This window comes from Enhydra lutris, unplaced genomic scaffold, assembly GCF_002288905.1.
Source record: "Enhydra lutris kenyoni isolate GAN:26980312 unplaced genomic scaffold, ASM228890v2 scaffoldscaffold62, whole genome shotgun sequence".
NCBI classification, from domain to species: Eukaryota; Metazoa; Chordata; class Mammalia; order Carnivora; family Mustelidae; genus Enhydra; species Enhydra lutris.
In genome coordinates, this window is record NW_019154146.1 from 9,059,362 (window position 1) to 9,069,741 (window position 10,380).

Here is a 10,380-nt window from a genome sequence, read left to right on the forward strand (position 1 = left end):
TCCCCTCCCCTCCTCAACGATAATCATTGTTATCATTGTTATAATTAGGTCTGTACCTTCTAGGCCTTTATCAAGATATTCATACACATATATATTTGAACATTAGAAAATATACAGGTTCCTTTTTCTTTATGTACATATAAATGTATAGTTTCCATTTTTCAGCTAACAGTCTATCTTAGACCTTAAACATTAGTACATATAAATCTCTTTTTAAAATACGGTAAGCTATTATATATATTTTGACTGTGTTATACAGAATTCACATGTGACTTTTTAACCCAAACTTGTCTGAAGAGTTTACCTGTGCTATTGAAAATTTGGGGCACCTGGGTGGCTCAGTGGGCTAGGCCTCTGCTTTCGGCTCAGGTCATGATCTCAGGGCCCTGGGATGGAGCCCCGCATCGGGCTCTCTGCTCAGCGGGGAGCCTGCTTCCTCCCTCTCTCTGCCTGCCTCTCTACCTACTCGTGATCTCTGTCTGTCAAATAAATAAATAAAATCTTAAAAAAGAAAGAAAATCACAGATTTTTTAAAAGATTTTATATTTATTTATTTGAAAGAGACTGAGCGAGAGAGAGCATGAGCAGGGGGAGGAGAGAAGCAGACTTCCCTGCTGAGCAGGGAACCTGACTGGGGGCTCGATCCTAGGACCCTGGGATCCTGACCAAGCCGAAGGCAGTGGCTTAACCAACTGAGCCACCTAGGTGCTCCAATCACTAATATCTTATCTCTAAAGTCATATTAATCTTAAGCAATCATTGAAGTCCTCTGAAGTTTTAGATAGATAAAACCTATTTTTCTCAGAATAGTTGTAGATTTATAAGCTGTAGTGATTTGAAATAACTGGCAGTTATTAACACATTTATCTTGATTTCTTTTTAAGTTAGGTACCAAAAATGTATCCACATTTTAAAAATGAAGAACTTCTTCCTCTGTTTTTAAAAAGAAACACACCATGTTATCTACAGCATTATGTAGTTCTCAAACCATTTTCCCATATGTCATACCACTTTATCATTTTAACCTCAGAGCAACCCTTCTGAGGTATGCATGACAATATTTTTATTTTCATTGTCAGCCGGTCTTGGTAGGTCAGCCAGCAAACGTTAACTGCATGCCTGCCGTGTGCTGGGCACCATGTGGGAGACCAGCACCGTGCAGACCAGCCTAGCGGTGGAACTAAATGTAGTTGGGGTGTAAATGAGGAAACAGCCGCTCAGGGATTTTAAGTGATTCGCCGTAAGTCACAAGCTTAGTAAGTAATGGGATGAAAGCTGGGACGCAAATCTTCGTCCTTCTAATCCACTGTACTATCCTGTAAACAACCTTGGGCCCTTGTGAGGTATGAAGAATGACTTTAAGTAAATTATTGCATTAGTAGCATTTTAAAAATTGGAATCACACCTGTTACCATTACTGGGTATTCCATGTTGTTGAAGTCTTTTTGAGCATCCTCACACAGACAAGATTTTAATTTTGGCAAGAAGAGCAAGACAGGGGCGCCTGGGTGGCTCAGTGGGTTAAGCTTCCGCCTCAGGCTCAGGTCATGATCCCAGGGTCCTGGGATGGAGCCCCGCATCAGACACTCAGCAGGGAGCCTGCTTCCTCCTCTCTCTCTGCCTGCCTCTCTGCCTACTTGTGATCTCTGTCTGTCAAGTAAATAAATAAAATCTAAAAAAAAAAAAAAAGAGCAAAACATTTTTTAAATTGGGGTCACTGTGAATCATTATTGTTACTGATTTTAAAATACCTCCAATTTTAAAAATGCTTTCAAAATGGATTAGAGGTTGATTATCTTCTACAATTCTAATCCTCTTCTACAATAGCCAAATCCATTAAACTTTCAGCAGATGTTCAGCTAAACATCCAGACCTGTGCTCGATAATTCCACGAATTAATTCAATTTATTAAATATATGAATATCTGTAGACTTCATACTGAAATTGGTTAAGCTTAATGCCATCCTAGTCAACGCTAGAGAGAAAAAAAATGATTAAGTGGTTAGGTCTGGGACGCCTGGTTGGCCCAGTCAGTGAGGCATCCGAGTCTTGGTTTCGGTTGAGGTCACGATCTCAGGGTCTTGAGATGGAGCCCCGAGTTCATCTCTCTCTTCCTCTGGCCCTCGAACTCGTCCTCTTTCTCTCTCTTACTCTCTCTCAAAAGTAAGTTAATAAATCTTTAAAAAAAGAAATAGTGTTTAGATCACTTCCCTGTGAGAAAACTTAGAGAAACAGGTTATATATTACCTACAGAAACAATATTGAATGGAAACTTTAAATTGGCTTTGCCTACACTTGCTAATACTATTCTTATGAGTTCTATTCCTTTCCATTGTTCCTACTAACACTAAGCTTACAGAAGCTAAATAGTAGTAAAATGCATGTTATGTAATAAATTTATAGAGATGGTCAGCCCTGATAGTGATAAATTCCCATATCACTAAAATAGGTCAGGGAGGTCAAAGTAATTTTCTCCAAGGTACACATCATCACGTACAAGCCACCCTGACTTCTGCTGAGCTGAGGGATGTTGGCACAGCCTGGAAAGTCACTCAGAGCAGCTCAGGGTGGTGACTGGAAGCTCAGACACCGGAGCCAAGCCTGGGCTCACTTTCTCCACGCATAAGGTCGTTTGCCTTTGTAATTAGGGAACAGAACCAGCTTATCAGTTGTGTTTTATTTTTGAATGTAGGAGGGTGGGACACCTTTAGAAGGAAAACATACTTGGAGACTACTATTCCTTTGAAAGTTATAACGGGGATGGGACAAGTGGCATTTTTGTATCATATCAAAATGCGATGGTACCATAACCATCAAAATGTTAATAACACCCACTTCTATCCTAGAAGACTTCTATTTTCTTATCATGTTGTTAAAGTTTATCAACCACAACAGCTACATTTTAAAATCTGTAATTTTAATATTCTAATGCTTCACTTACTATGAAAAACTTGGAACATTTCTAGTTTGTTTATAGATGAATTACAGAAAATTTTTATATATATTCTATAGGTCAATAGGTTATTGATTTTAGGTAGCCACATATCTCAATTTATTTAGCATAGAGGCATTCTGGAGAGGACCGATGGGTTTAATTCCCCCACAGACCAATTAGCACCTATTGTGTCTTAGCAATAATTCCCAGATTTAACCAGAACCAACCTGCTCCTGGCTTGTCAAGAATGTTACAAATCAGGTGCCACTACAGTGAAAAATACTGTTAATAATATTGGATGGTACCTGTAATTCTCCCTTTGAATTGGAGGACATTTACCTTTGTAGTTTAGTGATATGAACTTTAATAGATTTGTAATTAAAATTTGGTACATTGATAGCTTAGATGATATTTTGTGTTTTTTATAAACCATAAAAATAGTAATAACAAATATGTGACTTAGAAGAAACAGTAACAACACTATAAATCTATGAAGATACTAGAGTTTGAAACTTTAGGATAAAAATATCTTGACGATAATATTTAAACAGTTTTAAGTCTTTTCAGGAAGAGAGTCCAAAGCATGAATGACTTTTTCTCACCATATGCATCTATAATTGTTGTAAGTATGAAGCATTTTTATTTGTGCTACTGTATGTATTGTCTTCATTTTAGATTATATTGATATCCATACTTACCACCAGGTGTCAGTAAAACTCTAAGGTAAAGTTAACTTGCCTCCAGCTTCACTTGATAACCATGAAGAGACCTTGAGAGACAGCATTCAGAAATAATGGTATTCCTTGGAGACTCTAGACTCACACTGAATATTTTATCTTTCCCTAAACTCATCTGCCAGCTCTGTAGGGATGCCAGTGGACTCCACCCTGTATCTCAGACCCTGAAAATGTTAATTTCAGAATAGACCTTAGCTGTCATATACCCAAGGCCTCTATCCAATACAGTATGTTTGATGATCATTTAGTTCTCGTTTAATCACTGAGTATGGGGCTTTCACTTTATGAGAAGCTCTAGAATACCAATTCTATCTTACTTAATTTTGTCCCCCCAGGCCCAGGCTGTAGTAAATAAATGCTTAGTCAATTACATTGTTGGATATTTCTCATTTTTAGAAATGTATCTTCTTCTGAGTCAGAATGTCCCATTATAGTCTATGCTTTTTTGTCATAATCATGCCATTTGGTAGGAGTATGATGCAAGAAAACAGAACGATTTTATTCTCCTACATTCCAATAAGTTTTTCCTTTCTTCAGAGTTTCTCTTCTTGGAATGAAGTATCACTACTCTTCCCAATTATTCCTCATATGGCGTAGTTTCAGAGTTTCCTCACCCTCCATCCTACTTACTGTTACCTTGAAACTCCTCTATCTGTTCAGCGTCATCTTAAACCTATTTCCCAGAATTAGGGAGACTTACTATAGCTGTAATCTGACTCAGCAGGGAGTGCTCTGGGACTGCCCTCTCCCATGATGTGGACAGCACCTAGTCACTTCCAAATTCAGATATCTAGAAACCTCATTTTTAAAACATAGGAGAAAAAAAATAAAACATAGGAGAAAAAAAGCCAAAATGATCTGTATGCAGTCACTATGTCACAAAGTCCACACACATTGCTGTGGACCATCCAAAGCTACTTTACAATATTGCTAACCAATTCAGCTATTTGATTATTAACTCCACAGCATATTGGAAGTAGCATATTAACAAGGAAAGAGGGACTGCTCTGGAAAAACCCATAGGCTAACTTTTATAAGAAAGAGGGGGAAAAAGGGATAGCTCAAAAAGCACAGCATTCTGGAGCCAAAGTTGAATGTTCCTCAGCATGCCCTGAATACATCATTATATTACAGCACAGTACAGAGATTACTGTTTATGGAAAAACACTTCTGGAATGGTGGAGACCACTGGAAATCTGCTCCTTCATAAGGGCAAGGAGAACACAGGCAAGAATTTGTCAAAAATCAACATTTAAGAACTCTGGAAATTAACCAAAAACTTAAGACAATGAAGAACATTTATTCAAGAAAAATGGCTGAATCTCAGTAAAAACACTAAACCTTGTGGCATTCTAATTTGCCCTTCAATTCACATCTCCTTCTTCCCAGTTCGTTGATAACCATGAAAACCAACAGACTTAGACCCACAGTAACTGAGAAAACCAGCAGCCTATCAGCTGTTAAAATGGAACAAAATGGGCTTAGAGGTCCCCAAAAAGCCACATCCTCAGAAAATTGTCAATGTTTGACCTGTCTGGCAGCTCCCTAGAAAATTCCATTAACAGGGCTTATCTTTATTTGACCTGACTCAGAGCTTGCTCAGTGAGGAAAGTCCTAACACCAAGGCATTTGTAATTAAAAAAAAAAAAAAAAAATCAGCCCTTGTTTAACATCGCAGCTGCCTGAGGCAGAAGTACCTATTGGAGCAAACAGCAAACTTGAAGTGGAAAAGTGGAAACCTGGGGAATGAGATGACTATAGAGAGATTTGAAAAGCTTCAATGTATTACTGAGAATATATATATGTAGGGTGCTTTGTAGGGCTGTGTGTATGCCCTGGAAAGGCCAAGAGGAGGCCGTAATTTCTCATCTCTGGCTGACCTTGAGGCTCTGCATAAGCAGGAGTTAAAAGCTAAGTCAGGATTACAAACCGCCAAACTATTGAAGGCATGTCTCAACCTACATAGAAGTCCCTTAGCAAAGGGTGAAAGACTTAACGGTTCAGGGCATTGAAGGAAATCTCTGTCTAATCATTAGCAGACCAAGCTAACCGAGCAGAGATTTCAGAGGTAGCACACAGCAAAAAATCCAGACTTCAGAGAATTTATTCAGGAAGGCCATTAAAGAGACAAACAGCAACAACAATAAACAGCAAAAACAACAACAACAAAATCCAGGTTGGAGGGGCAGAACACAAATCTGATATCCAGAGTTACCATATTTTCATTCTTTAAATTGTCCAAATGTCAAAAAAAAACCCAAAAACCCAACATACAAAAAAAAAAAAAAAAAAGGAAAGTATAGCCCATGCAGAAGAAAAAAAAAAACACTTGATAGAAACTATTCTTAAGAAAGTCCAAATCTTGAACTTATTGGACAAGACATTAATCAACTAGTATAAGTATGTTCTAAGAACTAAAGGAAACCATGTCTAAAGAATTAAAGTATGAGAATGATGTCTTACCAAATAGTGGACACCAAGAGGTTAGAAAACTTAAAAAAGAGGCAAATAGAAATTCTGGTGTTGAAAATCTCAATAACTGAAATGAAAAATTCACTACAGAGTCAATAACAGACGTGAGCTGGCAGAAGGGTCAATGAAATTGAAGTTAAGTCAACTGGAAGAATCCACTCTGAGGAGCAGAAAGAAAAATGAATGAAGAGAAATGAACAGAGCCTCAGACACATGTGGGACACCACAAATATACTAACAGACACATAATGGGAATCCCAGAAGAGGAAAAAGAAAAGTACCGAAAGAACATTCGAGGAGGGACGCCTGGGTGGCTCAGTTGGTTAAGCTGCTGCCAGGGCCCTGGGATCAAGTCTGGCTTTGGGCCCCTTGCTCAGAGGGGAGCCTGCTTCTCTCTACCTCTGCCTCTGCCTGCCACTCTGCCTGCTTGTGCTCTCTCTCTGTGACGAATAAATAAAATCTTTAAAAAAAAAAAATTCCAAGAAACCAGGGCTGAGAATGTCCTCAATTTGATGAAAAATGTTAATATTTACATCCAAGAGACTCAATGAATTCCATGTGGGATAAACTCAAGAGATCCACAATTACCAATTTGACCATAGTCAAATTGTTAGGAGACAGAAGCAGAGAGAATCTTGAGATCAGTAAGACAAAAATAACTTATATACAAGTACTCCTCAATAAGATTAACAGCTCATTTCTCATCAGACACCATGGAGGGCAGGAAACAATGAGTATATTCAAAGTACTAAAAAAAGAAAAGGCTGCCATTCAAAAAGTCCAACAAAACTGTTCTTAAAAATGAAGGAGGAGGGGTGCCTGGGTGGCTCAGTGGGTTAAAGCCTCTGCATTCAGCTCATCAGGGTCCTGGGATCGAGCCCCACATCAGGCTCTCTGCTCAGCAGAGAGCCTGCTTCCCCCCCCGCCCCGCCACTGCCTGCCTCTCTGCCTACTTGTGCTGTCTCTCAAATAAATAAATAAAATCTTTTAAAAAAAAATGAAGGAGGAAATATGGGATGCCTGGGTGGCTCAGTCAGTTAAGTGCCTACCTGCTGCTCAGGTAATATATCCCAGGGTCCTGGGAATGAGCCCTGCATTGGGATCCTTGCTTGGCAGGGAGTCTGCTTCTTCCTCTGCCTGCTCTGCCTGCTCTGCCTGCTCTCCCTGCTTGTGCTCTTTCTCTGACTCTGACAAATAAATATATAAAATCTTTTTTTAAAAAGTGAAGGTGGAAATAGTCTGTATAGGCCTATATCTATTAAAGAAATTGAATCAATAATGATTAACTTTCTAAAACAGAGGACTAGGCCCACCTAGGTTCATTGGTAAATTCTACCAAACATGTAACAAAGAAATTTTCTGTTCTCTACAATTTCTTCCAATGACAGAGGAAGGGGAATACTTCTGAATGCATTCTATGAGACTAACATTACTCTAACACCAAAACCACCCACACCTTACAAGAAAACTACACACCAGTATTTCTTATAAACCTAGTTGCAAAAAATCCACAACAAAATACTAGAAAATTGAGTACAACATGTATTAAAAAAAGAATTATTCACCATGACTTCAGTGAGATTTAACTCAGGTATACAAAGTTAGTTTTTAACATATGAATATCGACTCATGGAATCCATCACATCAACAGGCTAAAAAAGAAAAATCACATGATTGTATCATTAGATGCAGGAAAAGATTTTGACATAATTCAATATATGCCCATTCATTATTTAAAAACAAACAAACACACAACTCTCAGTAAACTAGGAACAGAGGAGAAACCTTCAACTTGAGGAATAAAAAGCCACAAACTAACATCAAAGTGAGAAACTAGAACCTTTCTCACAAAATCAGGCATAAAGCAATGATGTCCCTATAATCATTCCTTTTCAATGTCATACGGGAAGTCCTAACGCAATAAGAAAAAAAAGGAAATGAAAGGTATACAGATTGGGGATGAAGAAATAAAACTGTCTCTCTTCACAGGTGACATGATTATCTACGTAGGAAATCTGAGTCTGGACTTCTGGGGAAGATGACACAGTAGGAGGACCCGAGAGGCTCACCTCATCCCACGCATCAACTAGATAGCACTCACATACGTATAAATAACCCCAAAAATGATCTGAAGACTGGCAGAATAAAGTCCACAAATAAATGTAGAGAAGACAATACACTGAAGATGGTTGGAAAGGCAGAGAAGTGATCAGAAACTAAATGGACTCACAGGACTATCCACAGGAGGGAGAGACACCATGGGCATGGAAAGGGGAGAGAAACAGACCCCCACACTGGGAAGCCCACATGGCGAAGATGAATCTCTATAACATTTGGCTTTGAAAACCAGAGGTACAGAATTTCATGAGTCCTTACAACCAGTAGGACTCAAAACCTGGAATTTTTTAAAAAACCTGGAAGAGCCAGTAAGCAGAGGAAACTGAGTCCCTGCCCTTAAATAGATGGCATCACAAACAGCCCGTGGAGATACAGCATAGAAGAAGGAGTCTGAAAAGCTATACAGGAAGGAGAGTATTTATTAATGTCAACATGTGTCCCAGAGGGACATCAAGGAACAAAGAAACTGGCAAGCACCATTTCCTTCCCCTGACCCCAGTGTGAACACACAGCCACTTGCAGAAATTGCTACCTAACTGGCTAGCACTGCTGCCCATTCTCCCTGCCCAGTGCTTCCACTAATCCACCCGTCCAGATGGCCCACCTCAGACCCTGCATGGCACAGCCCTGCCCACAGTGGAATGGTGGCAAGCAAAGCTTGCTAGCACGAGGGCCCTGACACAACTCCCCAACTGTGCTTCCTCAAATCTACTCTCTCTGATGCACTCTTGGTCAAAGCCCAGGGCAGTGCCCCAGGACTGGCCATGCACAAGCAGCCCCCACAGTGGCCAGCACCACTCCAAGTGACTCCTGCTCTGGGGTGAAGGAAAGATAATCACCCAACACCAGTCAGATGGAGCCCCCAGCAGTGGGCTGGAGGCAGATATCTGGTCTGACTGCAGGCCTCACCCACCAATGAAAGCTTCTCAGGGGACAACAGAAGAAAAGTGTCCTACAATTTATAGAGCTACCGCATATTTGGCAAATGCCCAGTCTGACTCACCTCAAGCCCAAGGCAGTCCAGACTGACCAATTAACACCACAGGAACTGAACACTGCCCTGAACACAGCTGTCTTTCCTAAAACACAGAAATAGACACACAGAGTTAGACAAAATGAGGAGACAGAGGATTATGTCCCAAATGAAAGAAGAGGATAAAATCACAGGAAAAGACCTAAGCACAATGGAGATAAGTAATATGCCTATTAAAGAATTTAAAGTAGAGATCATAAAGATACTCACTGCACTCACAAAAAAAAAAAAAAAAAAAAAAAAAGTGGAGGACATCAGTGAAACCCTTAACAGTAAAATTAAAAAGAACCAATCAGAGACAAAGAACACAGTAAGTGAAATTAAAAATACACTAGATGGAATAAATAGTAGAGTAGATGAAGCAAAACAAATTAGTGGCCTGGAGGAGAGAGTAATGGAAAGTAAGCAAGCTGAGCAGGTGAAAGAAAAAAAATTATGCAAAATGAGAATAGATTTAAGGAACTTAGTTAGACCATCAAGCATAATCACATTCACATTACAAGGATCCCAGAAGAAGAAGAGAAAGAAAAGGGCACAGAAAAGTTGTTTGAAAAAAAAATAATAGGGATGCCTGGGTGACTCAGTTAAGTGTCTGCCTTCAGCTCAGGTCATAATCCCAGGGTCCTGGGATCAAGCCCCACATCAGACTCCCTGCTCAGTAGAAAGCCTGCTTCTCCCTCTCCCACACCCCCTGCTTGTCTTCCTGCTCTCACTGTCTCTCTCTCTCTCTCTGTCAAATAAATCAATAAAATCTTAAAAAAAAAAAAAAAGAAAGAAAAGAAAAGAGAAAGAAAAAAATAATAGCTGAAGAATTCCCAACTCTGTGGATGGAAACAGAAATCTAGATCCAAGAGGCACAGAAATCCCCCCAAAAAATCAACCCAAGGAGATCCACACCATGTCACATAGTAATTAAAATGGCAAAAAGTAGTGATAGAGAATTTTAAAAGCAACAAGAAAAGAAAGGAGTTACATATAAGGGAAACCACAAAAGGCTATCAGCTGATTATCAGCAGAAATTTTCCTGGCTAGAAAGAAGGCATGATATATTCAAAGTGCTGAAAGGAAAAAAAAAAAAAAAAAAA